Source organism: Salvelinus fontinalis, chromosome 10 (genome assembly GCF_029448725.1).
Source record: "Salvelinus fontinalis isolate EN_2023a chromosome 10, ASM2944872v1, whole genome shotgun sequence".
Lineage (NCBI taxonomy): Eukaryota > Metazoa > Chordata > Actinopteri > Salmoniformes > Salmonidae > Salvelinus > Salvelinus fontinalis.
Window position 1 is genome coordinate 37571396 of NC_074674.1, and position 23767 is coordinate 37595162.

The 23767-nt window shown below is 41.6% G+C and overlaps 1 protein-coding gene across 4 annotated transcripts in view; it reads left to right on the forward strand.

Annotated features, from left to right (window-relative positions):
- LOC129864123 (astrotactin-2-like) overlaps nucleotides 1–23767 on the forward strand; it is a 485619-nt gene that overhangs the window by 312953 nt on the left and 148899 nt on the right. The gene's annotated exons all lie outside the window — the stretch shown is intronic.

Sequence of the window (23767 nt, forward strand, 5' to 3'; positions counted from 1 at the left end):
AGTCAGAATACACATTTCCAAAACCAATGCATCCAAGTTGGATTCTGGGACATTTGTTCTCATCAGTCCCTGCTCACAAAAATAATCTTAATGAGAACTTGGCGGTTTGAATTCTCGGGACTATTCCAGAGAGAAATCTCAGAGGACGTGTCAACATCATGAAAAAGCAGTGTTTCCTTTTATCAGTGCTGGTGAGTGAGATATCTACACAGTGGAACATCTTATGTGTACCGGCAGCTCTCACATAGCACAGTGCAGCTGGCTGGGGAGGAATCCCCCAGTGCTGTAACAGACAACACTGTCAGCCCTCTCAAAGCCCCAGTGTATGGCTGATAACAAAGACAAATGTTAGGCTGCAGGGGGACGCTGCCATAATCAAAGACAATGAGACAGGAACTCATACACACACATTAGAGGTCGACCGATTATGATTTTTCAACGCCGATACCGATTATTGGAGGACCAAAAAAGCCGATGCCGATTAATCGGCCAATTAAAAAATTTAATAATAATATATATATACACTGCTCAAAAAAATAAAGGGAACACTTAAACAACACAATGTAACTCCAAGTCAATCACACTTCTGTGAAATCAAACTGTCCACTTAGGAAGCAACACTGATTGACAATAAGTTTCACATGCTGTTGTGCAAATGGAATAGACAAAAGGTGGAAATTATAGGCAATTAGCAAGACACCCCCAATATAGGAGTTATTCTGCAGGTGTTGACCACAGACCACTTCTCAGTTCCTATGCTTCCTGGCTGATGTTTTGGTCCCTTTTGAATGCTGGCGGTGCTTTCACTCTAGTGGTAGCATGAGACGGAGTCTACAACCCACACAAGTGGCTCAGGTAGTGCAGCTCATCCAGGATGGCACATCAATGCGAGCTGTGGCAAAAAGGTTTGCTGTGTCTGTCAGCGTAGTGTCCAGAGCATGGAGGCGCTACCAGGAGACAGGCCAGTACATCAGGAGACGTTGAGGAGGCCGTAGGAGGGCAACAACCCAGCAGCAGGGCCGCTACCTCCACCTTTGTGCAATGAGGAGCACTGCCAGAGCCCTGCAAAATGACCTCCAGCAGGCCACAAATGTGCAGGGCTATGGTTTAAATAATGCAAAAACTAAGTGTTGGAGAAGAAAGTAAAAATGCAATACACAAAACTTGATATCGGCCCTAATTAATCGGCCATTCCGATTAATCGGTCGACCTCGAACACACATACACATTAACTCTTACCTCTCATTAACTTGTTCACTGATCTACCCATTCTCTGACACATAACATGGCAAGAAAGTGCATTTCAATCATAGCCCTGTCCAGTTATAACAGTGATGATAATAGCTGCTAGTCTAAGCAGTCCAGACGACTAGCTGATCAACGCTGTCTCCCCCTCCTGACTCTTGTCGATCTGACTGATATGGCCGCTCCCATCTCTGCCAATTATGGCCACACAGTCTGAACAGCTTTCTCCCACTCTATAAAGATTGTGTGAGTGACTGTATTAGTCCAAGCAGAGGAAAGTCTCATTCATGTCACAATATTACAGCCAAGCTAAGGTATCATAACATGTAAGTCCATCATTTTGTTCAGAGCCTATTTGTTGCATGTAGCAGTATGCGTGTTTTTGACAAGTTCAGAGAACTGATCCTAATTAACGCCCGGATAAATAAATGTGTTTGGTTGTAATTTCTGTTGTTATTTTTCAAGTATGTGCTTCATTATGTTTCCTAAGACAAGGATACCTTGATCATGTGGGTGGCTAGGAACCTGAAAGAGTAAGAAAGTTGGATAAAAGGAGGCAATAACTTATTCCTAATATCTCATTTTGTGCCATGCTTGTTGTATCCTCCTCGAAGTGATGGATTTTTTTCAGACAAAAGACTTCTGCTGTGTATGGTTTCAATGTATGATGGCACAGCTTTTCTCTATGCATCTACTTTCAATTCTGAGGAATGTACAGTGAAGTTAAAACTTTTAATGTGGGTCTAGACTCCAGCATTTTGGATTTGAGATCAAATATTGTATATGAAGTCGACAGTACAGAATGTCACCTTTTTATTGGAGGATATTTTCATATTTATCTGTTTTACCGTTTAGAAATGAAAGTACTTTATGTATCCAGTCCCTCCATTTGAAGGTGTCATAAGCATTTGGACAAATTCACTTATAGTGTATTATATTTAGTAAAATGTTTAGTATTTGGTCCCATATTCCTAGCAGTCAATGACCACATCAAGTTTGTGACTATACAAACTTGTTGGATGCATTTGCAGTTTGTTTTTGGATAATGCTGTGCCCAATTGAAATTAATGGTAAATCATGTATTGTGCCTTTTTGGAGTCACTTTTATTGTAAATAAGAATTGAATATGTTTCTGAACACTTCTACATTAATGCTAACTTTCCCTGTTATTGGTAATGGTAAGAGGTTAGCATGTTTTGGGGCCTGAACTTTGTGCATCTGTAGCGGGGAGCCGTGAGTTTTTTGAGATAATCTTCAAAGAGGTAGGGTTTCAGACGTTTTCGGAAGATGGGCAGGGACTCTGCTGCCCTGACTTTAGGGGGAAGTGTGTTCCTCCATTGGTGGCAGGACCGAGAAGAGCTTTGACTGGGCTAAGCGGGAGCTGCTCTTACGTGGAGGTAGAACCAGAATTGACTTTGGTAGATTCATTTTCATCCAGTTAGAATGGGTGTACCAGCGAGCCACAGGGCAATGACAGGGGGCAAGTTATCTCCTTTAAGATGGCCGCCGGTGAGGATTGGTGTCGGTCATGCTTTGCTCTGTATATGCCATTTGAATACAAAAGCATTATCTGTTTGATGTGACAGAGTACAACAGCAGAGTACAACAGCAGAGTACAACAGCAGAGTACAACAGCAGAGTACAACAGCAGAGTACAACAGCAGAGTACAACAGCAGAGTACAACAGCAGAGTACAACAGCAGAGTACAACAGCAGAGTACAACAGCAGAGTACAACAGCAGAGTACAACAGCAGAGTACAACAGCAGAGTACAACAGCAGAGTACAACAGCAGAGTACAACAGCAGAGTACAACAGCAGAGTACAACAGCAGAGTACAACAGCAGCACCAACCAGTGTGTCTTCATTTGGAAAGAAACATGTACTGCCCTAAGGGTGATATTCATTTAGAGTGCAGTGTTACTTCGCTTTTTGTCTAGACAATGTAATCATTAAGAAAGGGACCACCAGCTATCCAATTAAATATATTAAAGGTGTGATGTTTTATTCAAAGGCTATATTTTGTCAAGTGTTGATGTCATTTTGTGACAGTTTGAACTGCAGATGAAGGAAAGTTGATATCAGATGGCAAGTTGAGAAAAGTAACATTTTGTATTGACATGTTGCCTTTAGGGTATTATTGTTGTGTATTTATGGATTGAAAGACAGACACCAAGGAAACTATAAATGTACTGTATTATCTCAAATCTGTCATTTCTTCAAAGTGGCTTTAGTCTTCGAGGCCGTTCCATCTTTTGTTTCTAAAAACAAATACAAACCGCCTTAACATTCTCATTTTCTTTCTGGGGCTTGAAGTATTCACTCGTTTAACAGACATTTCTCTCAGAATGATGGTAATGCACTCATGTCGTTTAAATTCCCCCTATAAAATATTTTCTATATAGATTCAGACCCCACTGCCATCCCACCCATCCCCCTTAGCTGCTTCCTCCTCACTCCCTTGCATCAATAGTGTAGAGGGAAATGTGGGAGATAGAAGTTAATCTAATTATCTAGCCCTGGGCGATCACAGGTAGCGTGTTATATTAAATATTGCCTCTGATATATCAGGGTGTTTGGCATACATTGTGAATTGCTTTCACTTTACCACACTCCTGAGTGCATGCATTTGCAATTGGGTTTGGATTTGTAAATCTGCTTCCTGCAGATATGCCCCGGCAATCAGTATATACAGAATGTAACAGGAATGTTATGACTCAAAATTGTTCGATTATGAAATTACTCTTAAAACAATTCCCTGACCTGCAAATAAACGCTGATCTGAGCACATAAAACAGTTAGCTGTCAGATTTAATCATAGTCACTGGACATAGAGATGAATTTGAGTTTGAGCTAGATAGCAGTCGCTGATATGCCCTAATATATGGAGCATGATTTGAATAATGTGCCTTGAACCGTAGACAACCTCCTCCTGTAGCTTACCAATGGACTTAGGGGAGCTTCCTTCCACCTTTTTGTTGACACCTATCCACTTCCTTCAGATATGAAAACGCTAAAGGGGCTATGGAAAACACTGCTAGGCAGCTAGTGGATGTGACTAGGAGATAGGAGACTAAGGGTTGTTTTCCAGATCAGGTAATTTTCTCCGTCAGGGCAAAGTCCCAACAGAAGCCCAAGGCTGTAGGGTTCTTCCTAACATATGCTGCTTCATGAAATGGGTTTCCATAGCTGAGCAGCCGTACACAAACCTAGGATCACCAAGTGCAATGCCAAGCGTCTGCTAGAGTGGTGTAAAGCTCACCACCATTGGACTCTGGCATGATGAATCACGCTTCACCATCTGGCAGTCCGACGGACAAATCTTGTTTAGGCGGATGCCAGGAGAACGCTCCCTGCCCCAATACATAGTGCCAACTGTAAAGTTTAATGGGGGAGGAAATAATGGTCTGGGGCTGTTTTTCATGGTTCGGGCTAGGCCCCTCAGTTCCAGTGAAGGGAAATCTTAACGCTACAGCATACAATGGCATTCTAGATGATTTTGTGCTTCCAACTTTGTGGCAACAGTTAGGGAAGGTAATTTCCTGTTTCAGCATGACAATGCCCCCATGAAGAAAGCAAAGTCCATACAGAAACGGTTTGTCTATCGAGATCGTGTGGAAGTACTTGACTGGCCTGCACAGAGCCCTGACCTCAGCCCCATCGAACACCTTAGGGATGACTTGAAACGTCGAATGAGAGCCAGGCCTAATCGCCAAACATCAGTGCTAGACCTCACTATTGCCCTTGTGGCTGAATGGAAGCAAGACCCTGAAGAAATGTTCCATCATCTAGTGGAAATCCTTCCCAGAAGATTGGAGGCTGTTATTGCAGCAAAGAGGGTGGCCAACTCCATTTTAATGCCTATGATTTTGGAATGAGATGTTCAATGTTACGACCTGGCTCATAGTTCCTAACAAAGGGATTCCACCACAAACCTGAAACAAAAACAAAACAGAAACACCCCCACCCCCCCCCCAAAAGCCTTATTCCATCAATTATTACCAAACCAAACAAACGCCCACCTGTATCCCCTGACCCACCTCTGCCATCCAGGCCGCCCCTCCCTCTCCCACCTCAGCAACCTCAGTTTCTAAGGTGCACTTTAAGAGGTAGAGAAATAACCGGGGAAGCAAGTGGGAGACAGGAGATCACAAGCAAGCTATCCAAAACAATAACAAAACTACGGCATGGAGGCGCGGGACAAGTCGTCGGCAAGGACATTTTCTTTGCACTTAATTGGGTGAATTTCCAAATTGTACAGCTGCAAAAACAGCGCCCACCTCATAAGCCTCTGATTTGGGTTCTGCAAGGACCTCAGAAACGTCAGAGGATTAGTATCTGTGTACACCATGAGAGGTGCCACCTGAACCAACATACACATCAAAATGTTGGAGCCCAAATAAGCGCAATGACTTCTCTACCACAGAATAATTGAGCTGGTATGAATTAAACTTCTTAGAGAAGTAACTCATCTGCCTGCAACAGAACCGCACAAAGGCCTACATTACTAGCATCTACATGGAGTATGAACGGGTCATTCAAACGAGGGGCAACGAGCACTGAGCAGAACACGTCTTTACATTCTCAAATGCTGCTTGACATCTGTCCGACCAAATATACTTAATATGAGCCTTAAGCAAGTCGGTCCGGGGGTGCTACCACTGAGGAGACGTTCTTACAGCAGCGTCGATAATAACCAACCATACTGAGAAAGTGCATAAGCTCCTTAGTCATTGGTGGCGGACACTGCTCAACAGTTTCAACTTTGGCACGCACTGGGCGAACCATATCTGGGAAAAGTGGTCAGTCAGCCTAAGTGACCGTTGCTTTATCAAACTCACATTTGGCCAGATTAACTGTCACATGGGTCCAAGCCAACCTATCAAACAGTGCTTGTATACATTGGACATGCTGAGACAAGGTGTCACTATAAATGACCATGTCATCCAAGTACACCACACATCCGTCCAAACCACGGACAGTTAATGAGGCGCTGAAATGTTGAAGGTGCATTACGAAAACCAAAAGGCATAACTGTATAAGAAGTTGTGATGAAAGCACACATTTCCCTTGCTCTAGGAGACAAGGGGACCTGCCAGTACCCTTTTAGAAGAGCGACCTTGCTCACAATTTTTGCAGAACCCACTTGATCAACATAATCTTCCATACAAGGAAGAGGAAAGGAATCAGGCTTTGTAATGTGGTTAACTTTACGACAGTCTGTGCATGGCCTAAAAGATGCATCAGGCTTCTTGACTAACAGACAAGGTGAAGCCCAGCTGGAACAAGAATGTTCAGCAATATCGTGATCCAACATGTACTAACTTCTGCAGCTAAGTGCCTACACTTGTCAGGAGATACACGGTAGAAGCACTGCCTTATTGGCTGAGCATCTCCAACATGAACATCATGCTCAATGAGATGAGTATGAGAGGGTGTATCAGAAAACAGTGCAGGATACATTTCAATAAATGTAATCAACTCAGTATGTTTACCGTCATCCAAATGCCCCAATAGAGCATGCAAATTCCAATATAATGCAACATATTAGATAGAAGTAGTCTAGGGCAACTGAGAATGCAGAAACAACTAAGTGAACTATCACCTGACTTAACAGGAGTCGATGCTCTACTGTTCCCCAGCTGTCCTGCAACATAGCCAGAGCCACGCACTGCATGGCCAAAAACCAGATCATTTGGACTAAATCCTATACTCTCCTGGACAACTTCTCTAGCTGCTAACAGTAACCATTGCAAACCTCCCAATCACAATCTAGCTCTGTACAGTATGCATGCAGGAGAGACTGTTTGATAAAACATTAACGCACACCGAGAGGACTGGTTATGCTAGACAATGCTGCTGTAGCACTTGTGCAAACACGTAGGAGGTAAAATAAGAGCCTTGGTCACTCTGAATGACCTTAGGAATGCCAAATACAGAGATGAACTGCGATTTAAAGCCTTCACAACAGACTTAGTAGTTATGCATAGTGGATAAGCAGGATACCTGGTTGATTGGCACAGCACTGTAAGCAAATAGCTACTGACCGACTTAGAGCGGGTAAAGAACCAACACAGGCAATGACCAAATGTTCACAAGGCTGATCAACGGCAGGAGTAGTATACAGAGGAGCAGGTTTAATTGACTGATTTGGCTTACCAGTCAACTAGCATGTGTGACATGATTTAATGTAAGCAAAAATGTCACGTTTCAACCTTGACCAGAAAATGTAACGCAACATACGGTCATACGTTTTTCTAACTTCAAAATGTCCAGCAACATTAACATGGGAGGTTTAAAGCACTGTCTGGCGAATCTTAGAGGGCACGACAATCTGCATGATAGAATCACCTACAAAGTTTTCCCCATGAGGCACCCACCTGCGAACTAGCATACTGTTTTGAAGCGAGTAACCTTGTGCAGAGCCTTCTATCCCATCTATCCCTTCTATCCCATCTATCCCTTCTATCCCATCTATCCCTTCGATCCCATCTATCCCTTCTATCCCATCTATCCCTTCTATCCCAGTGGCAACACTGTCAAACAGCTCCTTCAAAGACAGGTCATCCTGCTGTTCTTTCACCAAGTCATCATGAGAAACAGACGAAATGCAAAGGCAAGTCAAACGGTTCTGTAACAGACAATTTTGTTCAGTTACTGACACCTCATGGCACATGTTGTTGCACAAGCCGGATAGATAACTGGACTATCTGGAGAGTTCTGACTCCTCGGGAGCAAGGAGAACAGGGGTTTGCTGTGTAACCACAAGGTGATGGTTACCCCAGCCCAGACCTGTACACCAGCTAACTGGTTACCCAGAATGAGATCAATACCCTTAACTGGTAGATGAGGACGCACACCAACACAAACCTTTTAAAAGATCTGAGTCAAGTTGCAATGTATTCACAGGAACAGGAAAAATGAACAACCCCATCCCACAAATGAATATAGATTCACCTGTATCTGACTCAGAAGACAATACGGATTCACAAACAAATGATTCCACAGAGCCTGTGTCTCGCAAGATTTTGACTGGCACTTTCTCATCACGTCATACCAGGGAGATGTAACACTCAAATGTATGCAGCATAGTCAGAAGCAGTGGCTTTGCCAAAAGGTTCTGCACGCTTCTCATGCTGATATACAGTACTTGGACTAAGTGACATAGCTAGGCCAGAAAACAACTTTTGAGTTGCCACCAGAATTGTTTGCTTTAAGGACAGGACATTCAATTTTGCAGTGTTCCTGACCTTGACAGTAGTTACACAATCTGTTTAGATCATTTCTACCTCGTTGCAACAATCAACATTAGGATAACATTGATCTGTTCCCAACCTTAAACGTTTGGCGACGGGAGAGTACTCTTTACAGGCATGTTCAGTATGACTACCAGGATACATAAAAAAGCTTTTATGGATCAAGACACTCATCTGCTAGAACTGCTGCCTCACTAGGAGATTTCACCTTGTGCTGACTTAATATGTTGCAACACGCTCTGGTACTGAATTGTTAAACTGCTCAAGTACCACCAGATCAGACAATTCCTCAAAGGTGTCTACCTCTGAGGCAGAGCACCAACAATTCAACTGAGACACTAAATGACATGCAAATACTACATAGGTTTGCTTGTCACCTTTTCCAATTGTGAAAACACTGCCAATAATTCTCTGGGACCAATTTGTAGGCTTGTACACTTCCGTCTTCACCGTTTCACAGACCTAACTCTCAGCTAAACTTAACGCTGAATGGGCCTCAAGCTTTACCAGTTCACACACTGTAGCGCTAAAGTATGATCTGCATCAGACCATTCTCTAGATTCTGCTACTCGCTCAAACAAAGAAGAAAATGTTTCTTACATTTCTTACAATGTCCTCAGTTGGATAGTTTTTTACTGGTGAAACTGATGACCCTTGCCTAAGCTTACCCTCTGATTAGGTCTAGCTTGTTCCATATGTCATTTTTGCCAACTCTGTTTAATCTGCTCTTTTTATAGTTGTAGAATTAACAAATCTTGCTGCTTAAAACTTAAACCAGCTAAACCTGGTGACGCAACTGAAAGTAACAAATTGGATCTCGAACAGTTCGGATTCCTTCAACTAGTTTGGCTTTTAGACTGGCCTTCATAATGTCTTTCAATTGTTTACGATACAATATTGTAGTGCTCAGCAATTTGTGCCATCTGCTTTTTAGTGCACTGCTCTAAAAGTGCTTCAGACGGTCACTCAAACTTGTCTACATTACTAGCCATGATAAACTCAACTTAATTACCAATTTAGACTGAGACAAAAGCCTGCATAGTGTACACTGATAAATGTGAAGGACAACCAAGACAGAATGGAACCTCCCCGGCCCAATTCTAACTAGTACACCTATCTAACCTCAACCCTAGTATTCATGCCGATATGTGCAGGGGGTATTTATGCACTAGTTCCATCGGAAACAGAAATGCAACCAGAATTCCAGTGACTGATCTGAATCCAAGGAAGTGCTCCTGAGCCAATTTATCACAAATTGACGCTACCCGCGGTCTCCAACACACTGGAGAGAGAACTAATGAGTCATCTCCTTTTGAAGTCACTGAAACCTACAAGGGGATGTGTGGCTCTTACCAACTCAAGTTGCTACCCTTACCAAGTCAATGTAACACTTACACCAGCACCCAAAACCCCAATGATTTGGAAATAGTCACAAACAAATGGATTTGTAGATGAACACAGGGGACAAAAGCTACTTCCCTTCCAGCATCCACCAAGGAAAAACCCTGAAAAAACAAAAATCATGCATGATACTCCCAAACGTGGGCATTAACAAAGGCTCCCAAACAAATAGTACCTCATTGCGCTCTAAAAATTGCAGCAACACAGATGAATTTGGCACCAATTACTACCACTACACGGGGCTCAAAGCTTATGCACAGGGAGTCCAAACCAAATTCTCCAAATATAAAAACATACTACCAAAACTACCATATATCCAAATTCTCCAATTGGAAGAGCCCCCAGTGTGTTACGACCTGGCTCACAGTTCATAAAAACAAAGGGAGAGCACACATGACTTAGATGTAAAATGGAATACCTTTATTAAACAAAATAATAAATACAAAAATATAACAAGCTATGCACATCTGTAGGATCATTAGTGTATGTCGCAGGCGTTTTATGGGGAAAACAAACCAAAAACCCAAAAGGTGGTGGAAGCCAGTCTGCCAGACAGGGAAGAAAGTGTTGACTGATGTGGCCACCCTTTATAGCCTGCAGGCCAATCATGCCCAGGTGCGCCACATCAGCTGACGATTCTCCCGGCTCTGCCCTCTAGCCTTCTGCAACAAGCAGACTACCAAACAAGATCCCAGAAGACAGAGTGGGAGGGACGTCACATCAATGAGCAGGTGTCCACATACTTTTAGTCATGTAGTGAATTATTCACCAACAGGGTTATGTGCCAATGCACCACAAACAATAAACAAACATACCAACTTCGAGCACTTCAATATCATGGTTTGTGTTTTCAACACCACAATAAATAGACTATATCAATCTTGACAAACAGAATACACATCCCTCCATACCTTGAGGAAGGCCCAAAAAAGAATCAAGGACTCCAGTCACCAAAGTCATAGACTGTTTTCTCTGCTACCACACGGCAAGCGGTACCGGAGCGCCATGTCTAGGTCCAAAAGGCTCCTTAACAGCTTCTACCCCCAAGCCATAAGACTGCTGAACAATTAATCAAATGGCCACCCGGACCCCCCACCCACTTTGTTTTTACTCTGCTGCTCCTCGCTGTTAATTATCTATGCATAGTCACTTTACCCCTACTTACGTGTACAAATGACCCCCGACTAACCTGTGTCCCCGCACATTGGCTTGGTACCGGTATTGTGCTATTTTTTTACTTTTATTTTATTTAGTAAATATATTTTCCTAAATCTATTTCTTGAGCTGCATTGTTGGTTAAGGGCTCGTAAGTAAGCATTTCACAGTAAGGTCTACCTGTTGTATTCGGCGCATGTGACAAATAAAATCAGATTTGATTTGTAGGCTTACCCGATATCGAAGGCTTGACAATCTCTGAATGTCATTAAACTTTTTGGTGTTTTGTAACAGATGTCTACATTCATCAAATTGCTGCTGCACAGGTTGGATTGATTGATTTTGTTTGTCAGTAAAAAAATATATATACAGTTGAAGTCGGAAGTTTACATACACTTAGGTTGGAGTCATTAAAACTGTTTTGTCAACCACTCCACAAATTTCTTGTTAACAAACTATAGTTTGTAGCCACTTCAGTCCTAACATACTGTAAACTATCTAACTGTTGCCTAGCTTACTCACTTAGCTAGGTAGCTTGAGGGCAGCCCATCTGATACAGTGTTGCTAGCTAACTAGCCTAGCTAGTTAGTCTCTACATTGTTAGCTATTCAACAACTTCTGTCTGACTATGTCTCCCCCATGCCATGATTATCCCCATCATTGCTGGCATGCCACTGGTGATGCTCATGATATGTCTAACTAGCTAAATTTTTAAATGTTGAAGGCTGTCTGTGTATTTTATTTTGTTAAACTTGTGGTCTCCCATGTTTGACAGATGAAGAGTCTGATCTGAGTGTGCCAATGCCACCGCAGCATAAAGATGCTGATACTCAGTGGGAGGTTCTAGCACTGACTGACCACAGCTACGTGTCAAGAGAACCAGTCAACAAGCCCACCTGCAACGAACAAACCCAATGTGGTGGTGCAGAGCCATTAACCCACACCATCCTGAAGAATCATACTAGCTCAGGATTTTATACTGGCCTTCCTATTAGTGTTTTCTTTGACCATGTAGCATTTCCACAGAAATTCTACATGGCTAACTTGAAAATGCATATCACTGATCAAATACTGATAACCTTGATGAAGCTGAATCTACTCCAGGGTGATCTTGCTGAACTCTTTGCTGTGTCCCAGGGTGTAGTGAGCAGAATACTTCCCTACTGGATTGACACAATGGAGCACAGGAAGATGTACATTCCATGGCTGCCGAGGGAGACAATCCAGAACACATTGCCTCAGTGCTTCAAAGAGAAGTTCCCCAACACCACTTGCTTCATCGACTGTTCTGAAACCACTCTTCAGAAAGCACACAATATTGATTCCAGAGGGCAGTCATTCAGTCACTATTATTCCAGCAATACTCTTAAGTATTTGGTTGCCATTGCTCCATGTGTACTCGTTATGTTAATTTCTCCTGCATATGGAGGCAGATGCAGTGACAAGTTCATCACCCAAAACTCTGGCTTCCTGAAATATCTTAGGCCTGGCGATGATTTTATGGAAGACGGGGGCTTCACCTTGCCATACCAGCCTTCACTCAGAAAGGAGGCCAGCTGTCTGAAAAGGATGTCACAATCACGAGAAGGATAGCTAATATGTGTATACATGTTGAGAGCGTTATCAGACAACTCAAGGTGTTCCAAATCCTCTCCTAGACTGTTCATATCAACCTGACACACAAAATGGACAAAGTCCTTCGAATCTGTGCAGCACTTGTTAACATGCAGGGTGAGATCCTCCATGAGGATGCCGAGTAAGCAGTGAGAATGTTCATACATCTGAAATGTTACTTTATACACTATCATTTCATTCACATGAGATACTGTGTGCATAATAGTTTCCTGTTTAATCTGAATAATTGTAATGTTTCAACATTTGAAATGTAATGTAACTTTGCCTGTTCCTGATTATTACAGGCATCCACTAGGTGCTGTTATCATGCCTTCTTAAATCTATTTAAAATAAATGTTCTTCAACACTAAAATGTCTCTAACAGACCAAGAGGGAAGGCAACTGTTTATCAAGTGCCACACTGTTTTCTTAATTGGTGCCCTTGAAAACCAAACCCAGAATCAATCTGAAAACACGTTTGAAACCCTTAGACATGCCTCCATGCCTCCTCGTCTTATCAAAGAAAATGTCAACAAAGTGGAATTTCATAGTGTTTTTATTAACACCATTTGCCAAGTTAAGATGAGTTAAGGTATGATTAGATAAATTCATGAAATGCCATATGAAAAGAAAGAGCTACATAAGGTACAGTAAAAATATTCATAAATCATAAGGAGTTATCCGTAGGCATTAGATAAACATGTATGAAGAGAGCTGTACAAGGCAAAACATAAAAAACACCAAGAAGAATTATGTAAATGTGCATATGAAGAGAACTGTGCAAGACACAAAAAAACACCAATCAAGAGTTATGCTTAGATAAGAAGGTAGAGCTGACAGAGAGAGCTTTACAAGGCACAACATATAAGAACTATTTAAAAACACAAAGTAGGGCCCCGAGCCTAGATAAATCAAATGTTATTGGTCACACACTCATATTTAGCAGATGTTATTGCGAGTGTAGCAAAATGCTTGTGTTACTAGCTCCAAAAGTGCAGTAATGTCTAACAATACACACAAATCTAAAGTAAAATAATGGATTTATTAAATAATATATAAATATTAGGATAAGCAATGTCGGAGTGGCATTGACTAAAATACAGTTGAATAGAATACAGTATGTAAACAAAAGTTTTAGAACACCTACTCATTCAAGGGTTGTTCTTTATTTTTACTATTTTCTACATTGTAGAATAATAGTGAAGACATCAAATCAAAATCAAGTTTATTTTATATAGCCCTTCGTACATCAGCTAATATGTCGAAGTGCTGTACAGAAACCCAGCCTAAAACCCCAAACAGCCAGCAATGCAGGTTTAGAGGCACGGTGGCTAGGAAAAACTCCCTAGAAAGGCCAAAACCTAGGAAGAAACCTAGAGGGGAACCAGGCAATGAGGGGTGGCCAGTCCTCTTCAGGCTGTGCCGGGTGGAGATTATAACAGAACATGGCCAAGATGTTCATAAATGACAAGCATGGTCAAATAATAATCAGGAATAAATGTCAGTTGGCTTTTCATAGCCGATCATTAAGAGTTGAAAACAGCAGGGCTGGGACAGGTAGGGGTTCCATAACTGCAGACAGAACAGTTGAAACTGGAACAGCAGCAAGGCCAGGTGGACTGGGGACAGCAAGGAGTCATCATGCCCGGTAGTCCTGACGTATGGTCTTAGGGCTCAGGTCCTCCGAGAGAGAGAAAGAAAGAGGGAAGGAGAGAATTAGAGAGAGCATACTTAAATTCACACAGGACACTGGATAAGACAGGAGACGTACTCCAGATATAACCAACTGACCCTAGCCCCCGACACAAACTACTGCAGCATAAATACTGGAGGCTGAGACGGGAGGGGTCAGGAGACACTGTGGCCCCATCCGATGATACCCCCGGACAGGGCCAAACAGGAAGGATATAACCCCACCCACTTTGCCAAAGCACAGCCCTCGCACCACTAGAGGGATATCTTCAACCACCAACTTACAATCCTGAGACAAGGCCGAGTATAGCCCACAAAGATCTCCACCACAGCACAAACCAAGGGGGGGCGCCAACCCAGACAGGAAGATCTCGTCAGTAACTCAACCCACTCAAGTGACGCACCCCTCCTAGGGACGGCATGAAAGAGCACCAGTAAGCCAGTGACTGAGCCCCTGTAATAGGGTTAGAGGCAGAGAATCCCAGTGGAGAGAGGGGAACCGGCCAGGCAGAGACAGCAAGGGCGGTTCGTTGCTCCAGAGCCTTTCCGTTCACCTTCACACTCCTGGGCCAGACTACACTCAATCATATGACCTACTGAAGAGGTCCTTTTACTGCCGCCATTCTTGGGAACATGGGCGATAAGAGAAAGTCAGAGCTCATCTATGATAGCAGACACTCAATCACCTAGCACTCGCTCAGGGGGTGGGGAGACAAATACACACACACACACACACACCGATACAAACGCATGCATGTATGAGCTCACACACATACACACACGCATACATACACATACATCAACGTTCTAGAGGCTGGTAACCCACTCCCAGGAAGTAGTATAATGCCTGCCATGTTCCCAGCTAATTTCCTGCATTCATCTCCTTAGTGCACAGTCTCATCCTGGGGAGTTTAGTCAACACCCATTACCAGCAGCTATCGTACTCTCTCTCCAAAGTAATAAGGCGGTCGTAGACTGTTATGCCGATGTTTCAGGGTTGAACTTGAGCATAGAAGGTATACTGCTCCACATCGCCCCTTGCACTGGCCTTGACTCTACTTGGATAAATATCCATTCTGTTTGTGTTCTTTTCTGTGTATGTATTTTTCTCTTTTCTTTTCTATGTTGTCCCAATGCATATGTCCTGGTAGTCTCAGAGCACACAAAGAAACCCATTGATTCTGGGGTTCTTGCTGTGAAAGTTGCAGAATGCAAATACTGCAACAACAAAAAGTACAAAAGTCAAACTTCTTCCCTTAAGCCCTGACATTGCAACCTCTCTAACAGGCTGTCTGTTCGTGCCAGCACTTCTCGTCAGTATCGTCCTACACTATTAAACAGTTCAGGACGAGCTGTCCTTTTCCTGCATTGGCTTTTTTCCCCTGCTCTTAATCTTGGTAAAACGTGGTATGTCTTGAATGGGACCTCAGACAGATGTGCTCAGTGCAGTGCTGTGAGGATGCAGGTTTGGAGCTTTGGAAGATAGCAGAAGCAGCAGCAGAAGCAGTGGTAGGCAGTTAAGACGGCCTCATAGACCACGAGGCTAAATCACACTCCAAGGCTAACCTAATAGACCTAATGTCAAATGAGCTTAGCTGACTGCCTGCTGTCACCCAGAGAGAGAGGGAAGGTGGGAGAGCGTGAGGGAGGGAGAGGGATATGATGGGGGGAGAGTAGAGAAAGAAAAGTGGCATGAACGAGCAATACAGAAAGGATGGAAAGCGAAAAGGGGAAGGGAAGGAGAAATGACAGAAAGAGAGAGAGGTGTGAGTGTACTTGTCCGGCAGTAGCCAAGCATGCCTATCTGTTAAGGAGTAGCTGTGCCTTAGCTGCCCAGGCCTGGCCAAGTGCTTTAACCTCTAGACGGGGGCTTCACTGCGGTAATCCTGTTTTTCTAAATGGAAAAGTGTCTGGGCAATTACTCTTCACCCACCGCAGGACCCAATGGCAATATAAGCGGATTCAGAATTACACTGAGAAAACGGTCTACCCATGGTGGTCTCATAGGATGCAGTTTACCATAGGCCAGGCCCTTTAATATGTTAATGTTAAAATGGGATACTACTCAAACCCTACAGTAACCCGTAAACTAACCAGATGATTATGTTATAAAATTAACAATATACTGTACTTCCAGTGCTGTGAGAATGTACAGTTGAAGTCGGCAGTTTACATACACTTAGGTTGGAGTCATTAAAACTCGTTTTTCAACCACTCCACAAATTTCTGGTTAACAAACTATAGTTTTGGCAAGTCGATTAAGACATCTACTTTGTGCATGGTACATTTTTCCAACAAATATTTACAGATTATTTCACCGTATCACAATTCCAGTGGGTCAGAAGTTTACATACACTAAGTTGACTGTGCCTTTAAAGAGCTTGGAAAATTCCAGAAAATTATGTCATATCTTTAGAAGCTTCTGATAGCCCAATTGACATAATTTGAGTCAATTGGAGGTGTACCTGATGAAACAAAAATTTAACTGTTTGGCCATAATGACCATCGTTATGTTTGGAGAAAAAGGGGGAGGTTTGCAAGCCGATGAACACCATCCCAACCGTGAAGCACGGGGGTGGCAGCAGCATGTTGTGATGCTTTGCTGCAGGAGGGACTTGTGCACTTCACAAAATAGATGGCATCATGAGGGAGGATACTTATGTGGATATATGGAAGCAACATCTCAAGACATCAGTCAGGAAGTTAAAGCTTGGTCGCAAATGGGTCTTCCAAATGGACAATGACCCCAAGCATACTTCCAAAGATGTGGCAAAATGGCTTAAGGACAACAAAGTCAAGGTATTGGAGTGGCCATCACAAAACCCTGACCTCAATCCCATAGAATATTTGTAGACAGAACGGAAAAGGCGTGTGCGAGCAAGGAGGGCCACAAACCGGACTCAGTTACACCAGTTCTGTCAGGAGGAATGGGCCAAAATTCACCCAACTTGTTGTGTTAAGCTTGTGGAAGGCTACCCGAAACATTTGACCCAAGTTAAACAATTGAAAGGCAATGCTACCAAATACTAATTGAGTGTATGTAAACTTCTGACCCACTGGGAATGTGATGAAAGAAATAAAAGCTTAAATATATAATTCTCTCTACTATTATTTTGACATTTCACATTCTTAAAATAAAGTGTTGATCCTAACTGTCCTTTAAAACAGCGAATTTTTACTAGGATTAAATGTCAGGAATTGTGAAAAACTGAGTTTAAATGTATTTCGCTAAGTTGTATGTAAACTTCCGACTTCAACTGTATGTTGGTTTATTTAATCATCAAAGTACAGTTTGTTGCCAGACAATGTAGCATGTTTTCTTCCAAACCAAGTGGCCCGGGCTGCAGTTGGACTGAAACACTGACTTTGTACTGTGGCTTAAAAGCCAATAGCAGGTACCAGTCAAACCAGTCTTTTAACAATGGGTTTGTAGTAGATTGAACACCAATAATGAAACCACCATTTTACTAACTGTGTTATTGCTTGTCTTTTTTCGCCGATCTTTAAAGTGTGTGATCCCTTAGAGATGGATTCATCTTTCCCCATAAGGAGGTGTAGACTGTAGAGAATGAAGTGAGATTGATTGTTTTAAAAGCTGCTATCAGCCCTCAGGGCTCAGTCCCATTTTTAACGCACCGCAAAACCTGACCATGTCTTTTGAATGGATTGAACAACCCTTTTCAATGATGTCCCCTAAAATTGAGGGATTTTACATGCTGTTTGATTTGATCTTCTGACACGTTCGCTCACCCTCTTGTGCAACATCCTTTACACCTGGATATATGCCCGTCTCTAGCCATGTCAGTTTTTTGTTTTTGTTTATCACAGAGATCCAGCTCTATGTTCTCTGTATGGTACCCACTCATATAGAACGAATTTGTTTATTTTCAGTAATTAACCCAGTTAGTCAGAAGCACAGGCCGGAAACACTAATCTGATAAAACAACCGAGCCTGCAGGAATCGCTAAATCAATACGAGGCTTTATACATTTGGTGTATAAATTAAATGTCTTGCCTGTTAGCATTATGCTAGCTATCCAAAACAGCCTTAACCCGTTCAGGGTGCTAACTGCTGAGGGTTGTGGGTAACTCTCAGGGCTACGGCTCTCCCCAGAAGGGAAAGGGGGATACCTAGTCAGTTAATGGTGCCTTAGTTTCTTGATTAAGAAGATTAACCAGAGAAGATTAACAACACCTACGCTCTGTGCTTTCACTGGCTGACCCTCCACTACAGAAAGCACTGAGCTGAAACACCTGCATTTAGGAGCTGCCTTACTCAAAGAAAGATGCCATGTGCATATGCTCCTTTATTAGCTAAATAATACAAATGTTTTACATTGTTTGCTAAACTCATGTGATACTAATTAATGGCAGAATTACATGCAAAACAGGCCAAATTTGTATTACATATCATTTTTTGTTTCATGAATTTTTATTCAAAAGCACATAAAGAACATGTACCATTCATACACAACATATATTTGATGTCTTTACAAAGGAGCGTAATTACATTCACATGTTAAGAGTACAATTTGGATAAAGCTACAGAATAACAACAGAAACAAACAAAAAAAACAGAAATGACAGAATAAGACCCGTACGATATGTCAGAAAGTCTGACCGGATACCTTCATACATATGATGTTTGTTGCAAGATTGATGTAATTCTCTCCATGTCAGCAAGTTCCCCGCATAGACCTAACCACATATCTTTTGAGGGTGCATGTTCATTTTTCCAGCATTCTGTTACACATTTTATTGCTGCTGCTAAAAGATAATCTATCAGTGTAAGTGGAGAGGATTGTAGTGTATCCACAGGAACAATACCTAGGAGGAGATGAAATGGGTCTGGTTGAATAATAATTCCTGGGATGTCCTGTATAACATGGAGAATTTGAGACCAAAAAGGCAGGATTTTCGGACATTGGCAAAATATATGTGATAAAGTACCTATTTGTCCACACTGCCTCCAACATGTGGCGGATATTCCTTTTTTAATGTTCAACAATGTATCAGGGCTCATAAAGAAATGATGTAGTACTTTGAATTGAAACTCCGTTGTTTGGTTACATGTAGTGGCTTTATAAAGTGTTTTCCATATATTCCCCCAACTCTCCTCTGATATCTGCACCTGTAATTCAACCTGCCATTATTTCCTAAGATTATCTAAAGATAATATTTTAATGTTAAGGATATTGTGATAAAAAAATTGTAATGGTTCCAATCATCTCGTCAATAGGATTAATCGGCTCAGACAGTTTTTGTAAAAAAAAATATATATTGCCTTACTTGAAGGTACCTCTATAAACATTTATTTGGGATGCAATGAATTCCTCGTGGATTTCTTGAAATTATTTCAAAATGTTGCCTTTGAATAGTTGAGAGACTGTACAAACCCCTCTCTTTTTCAATTCCCTAAATCCTTGGGACGTAGTAGCAGGAAGAAAGGCTGGGTTGTCTAGAAATGTCATTACTCAGTTTATATTGGCCCTGAACCTCCCTCCATGTCTCAATGGAAGAGTAATAAATGGGTTTTGTTTAATCCTGTCAATATAAATAGGGTAGACTATAAAGAGTAGACAATATAAAGGCATATCACAAATTATTGACCCTCAATTTCAAGCCATGACAAATCCTTCGGTTGTTGAATCCATGATCCTATGTGATTAAGTTGTGCCGCCCAGTAATATGATTTAAGGTTAGGAAGGCCAAGCCCACACAATTCTTTGAACAGCTTTCATTTTTCATAACTCATATGAGCCTTTTTATTTTGCCATTAAAAATGTGCCTATTGCTGCATTTAGGCAAATAAAGGTTTTAGTAGGGATTTTAAGAGGAAGCATTGAAAACAGATAAAGCAGTCTTGGTAAGACATTCATTTTCACTGAAGCAACCCGACCTGCTAGAGATATAGGAAGGGGCATCCAACGGTCTAGATATTCAGTGATTTAACTAATCACATGGGGGGGGGGGGGGGGGGGCGAAGCATATAGTTTCCCATAGTCTGACGTAATATTAACACCCAAGTAATGCATGCTTGTATCAGTCCACTTAAATGCGTAGTTGTCTTTGATACTTGAGGGTGCATCACCAAAAGTCATCATTGCAATAATTTTTCCAACAGTCATTTTATAGCCTGATGTAGCACCATATTCATCTATTAATTTGAATATATTTTGAATTGTTGTCTCAGCCTCTGTTATGTACAGGATGACATCGTCTGCATAGAAATATATTTTGTTAATTGGCCCCACCTGCAGACCATGAATGTTTATGGCACTTTGAATAGCTTCCGTCAGAGGTTCTACACTAAGGGCAAATAAAAGTGTCGAGAGACAATCTCCTTGACGATTTCCTCATTGTAGCAAAAAGGAATGTGACATAGTCCCATTCGTTCTAATAGATGATTTTGGACTTGAATATATCAACTCTATCCATTTCAAAAAGTGCTCCCCAAAACCAAACTTCGTTAACGTTGCTAAAAGAAAGACCCAGTTATTAGTTCTTTACTGACAGTTTTGTAGAACTCATAGGGGAACCCATTGGGACCCAGACACTTCCCATTTTGCATGCTTCTGCTTCTATCTTTGAGTCAGTAATGGGGGCGTCTATCATTTCCTTATCTTCATGCGATACCTCTGGAAGCTTCAAATGTGTGAAAAAGTCCTCCGGAAAGGAAACATTTTATAACGTTTCAGGTAAGACCCAAATGCAGACTGTGCTGAAGTAACAATGTTTATTACGGCAACAGGGGCAGGTAAACGACAGGTCAAGGCAAGCAGGGGTCGATAATCCAGAGTAGTGGGGCAAAGGTACAGGACGGCAGGCAGGCTCAGGGTCAGGTCAGGCAGAGGTCGGTAAGCCAGAGTAGGGGCAAAGGTACAGGACGGCAGGCAGGCTCAGGCGGAGTGGTCAGACAGGCGGGCTCAGAGTTGGGACAGGCAAGGGTCAAAACCAGGATGGCGAGAAAAAGAGAGGCTGGGAAAAGCAGGAGCTGAGAACAAAAATGCTGGTTGACTTGACAAACAAGACGAACTGGCAATGGACAAACAGAGAACACAGGTATAAATACCCAGAGGATAAGTGGGGAAGATGGGTGACACCTGGAGGGGGTGGAGACCAGCACAAAGACAGGTGAAACAGATCAGGGTGTGACACATCTTTAAGTTTTTTATATAGGGTCTCGTAGTACTCAGCAAAGTCTTACTTCTTGTCCCAAATACATAAATAACTGCCCTGCACAGTTCTGATATTGGGAATATATCGTTCAGCTGCATCCTTTTTAAGTTGCAGTGCAAGAAGTTTCCCTGGTTTGTCTCCCTGAGTATAGTATTTATTTTGGGCAAATCGTATTGATCCCTCAGCTTTATAAGTAAGATGTGTATCAAGCTCCCCTTTCGTTGCAGTCAACGGAATTAGCATCCCCAACCGTTGTTTCTTATGTCATTCTTCTAATTGGGAGATTTCTCTCTCAATATTCTCTTGTTTTTGTATATATACTTTTTTGAGCAGAGATGAATAATCTATGATTTGACCACTAAAATAAGCATTAACACTCTCCCATGAAAAGGTTGGGCTGATACCTTCAGTTGAGTTAAATTCTCAAAATGTTGTAAGTTCAGCTTGAATAACCTTTTGAAAACAAGTTTCTCCAAGAAGAGAAGCGTTTAGCCTCCCACCTGTATGTATCAGGTTGTCGATCTTTTAACTTTAGTTTTAGGGATACTGATCTGAGATGGTAATGTTATTAATAATAATACCGTGTTCTACCTGATGAGCTAAGGTCTGAGTGATAATAAAAAGTCTATCCTAGAGTAAGTGCCATGAGGATTTGAAAAGAAAGTAGAATATTTTGTTGTTGGGTTAACTTCCTCCAAACATCAATAAACCCCTGTTCTTCACAGTGAAATTGAACTGCTCTAGACGTTTTTAATATGGGACCACCTGGTCGTGACTTGTCCAAATATGGAGATATTGTCCAATTAAAGTCACCTCCAACTACACAATTTGTATTTGAATGCTTAGCAATCTCTAAGAAACATCTATTAATAAATTGTGGGGAATCATGATTTGGTGCATACAAATTAGCAAAAGTAACATTGGGCACTGAAAATTAGACATTAGGCATGGAAAAATTACAAACCAATCCTCTGAATCAGTTACCTTATTTTTCAATGTGAAAGACCTCTTATTAACCAGTATACAAACACCATTTATTTTTGAGGAGTGAGGAGAAAAAAAGTCTGACCTAGCCATTCCCTTTAAGCATTTTGTGCTCGTCTGATTAGTGGGTCTGCTGGAGGAGGGCAATGTCACAATCCATTTGTTTTAGCTGTGTCAAGATTTATTTCCATTTAAATCACATGGTTTAAGCACTTCACGTTATAAATCAAAATGTTAAGTGACTTCATTGTCAGTATAACGTGTGAATATAAAACACTACAGACCTTGATTTAAATTGACCTTTTCATTGTACCCATAACTGCAGACAGAAATTATCCTTTGTTTTTAATTTCAACACAAAACACACAGAAACAACAAGAACATCAACACAAAAGAAGTGTTACCACTAGAAGGAAGGAAGCCCGAACAGTGAAGTTAAAAGTAGAACACCGAAGACGGAGTTGTGTTCTTTAAACAAGGAGGGGGTCCTCACAAAACCAAGTAGCGGGGCAATTGTGAAAACAAAGTGATAGTTCGGCCAATATTATAATATATCTGACAGAATATTTATCACTAGACAATTGAACTTCAGCGTCCTATCATTTATAGAGTAGCCTGGATGCAAAAATGAATAAATAAATATGAAACAAAAGGGAGGAACCAATAAACAAACCAACATGGATGAGACATTCCCTGCACTCTGTTATAAACGAGAAAATATAACCCATAGCCTATTAAATGTTTTCCCAACTCAAATAATATTAGAAAACAAAACGCAAAAAATAAATTCAAGCATATGCGGGCAGGCATAGTAACTGTTTCTCTTTCCAAAGCAGGCTGTCCTAAACAGAAAGGGTTAAATGCTGGAAATTAAATGTAATCCAAAGTCATTGTCTAAAACAATAAAGGATCTGCAATTTTTTGGCTAATATTTTCAGTAACCTACACTTGGGTAGCCTATATGTAATTACCATAAAACAACGTAAAAAAATGTATAATCTTTAATCATCTACTAAAAGAGAAAGTGGGAATGAGGAAAGCAGGCTATTCTGTTTTTTCCAGATTAAATAATTACCTTATCATCCCGACAAACTGTACAGTAGGTCAAAGATTGATGAATTAGTCCAACAATAAGGTCCTAATAATGAGCATAAATTCAGGTAGTTTCAAGTCCATTGAAGAAGGGGTCGCTTTAGTAGTTAATGTGGACTGGACAATGTTCCGCAGTAGATTTAGGCTACT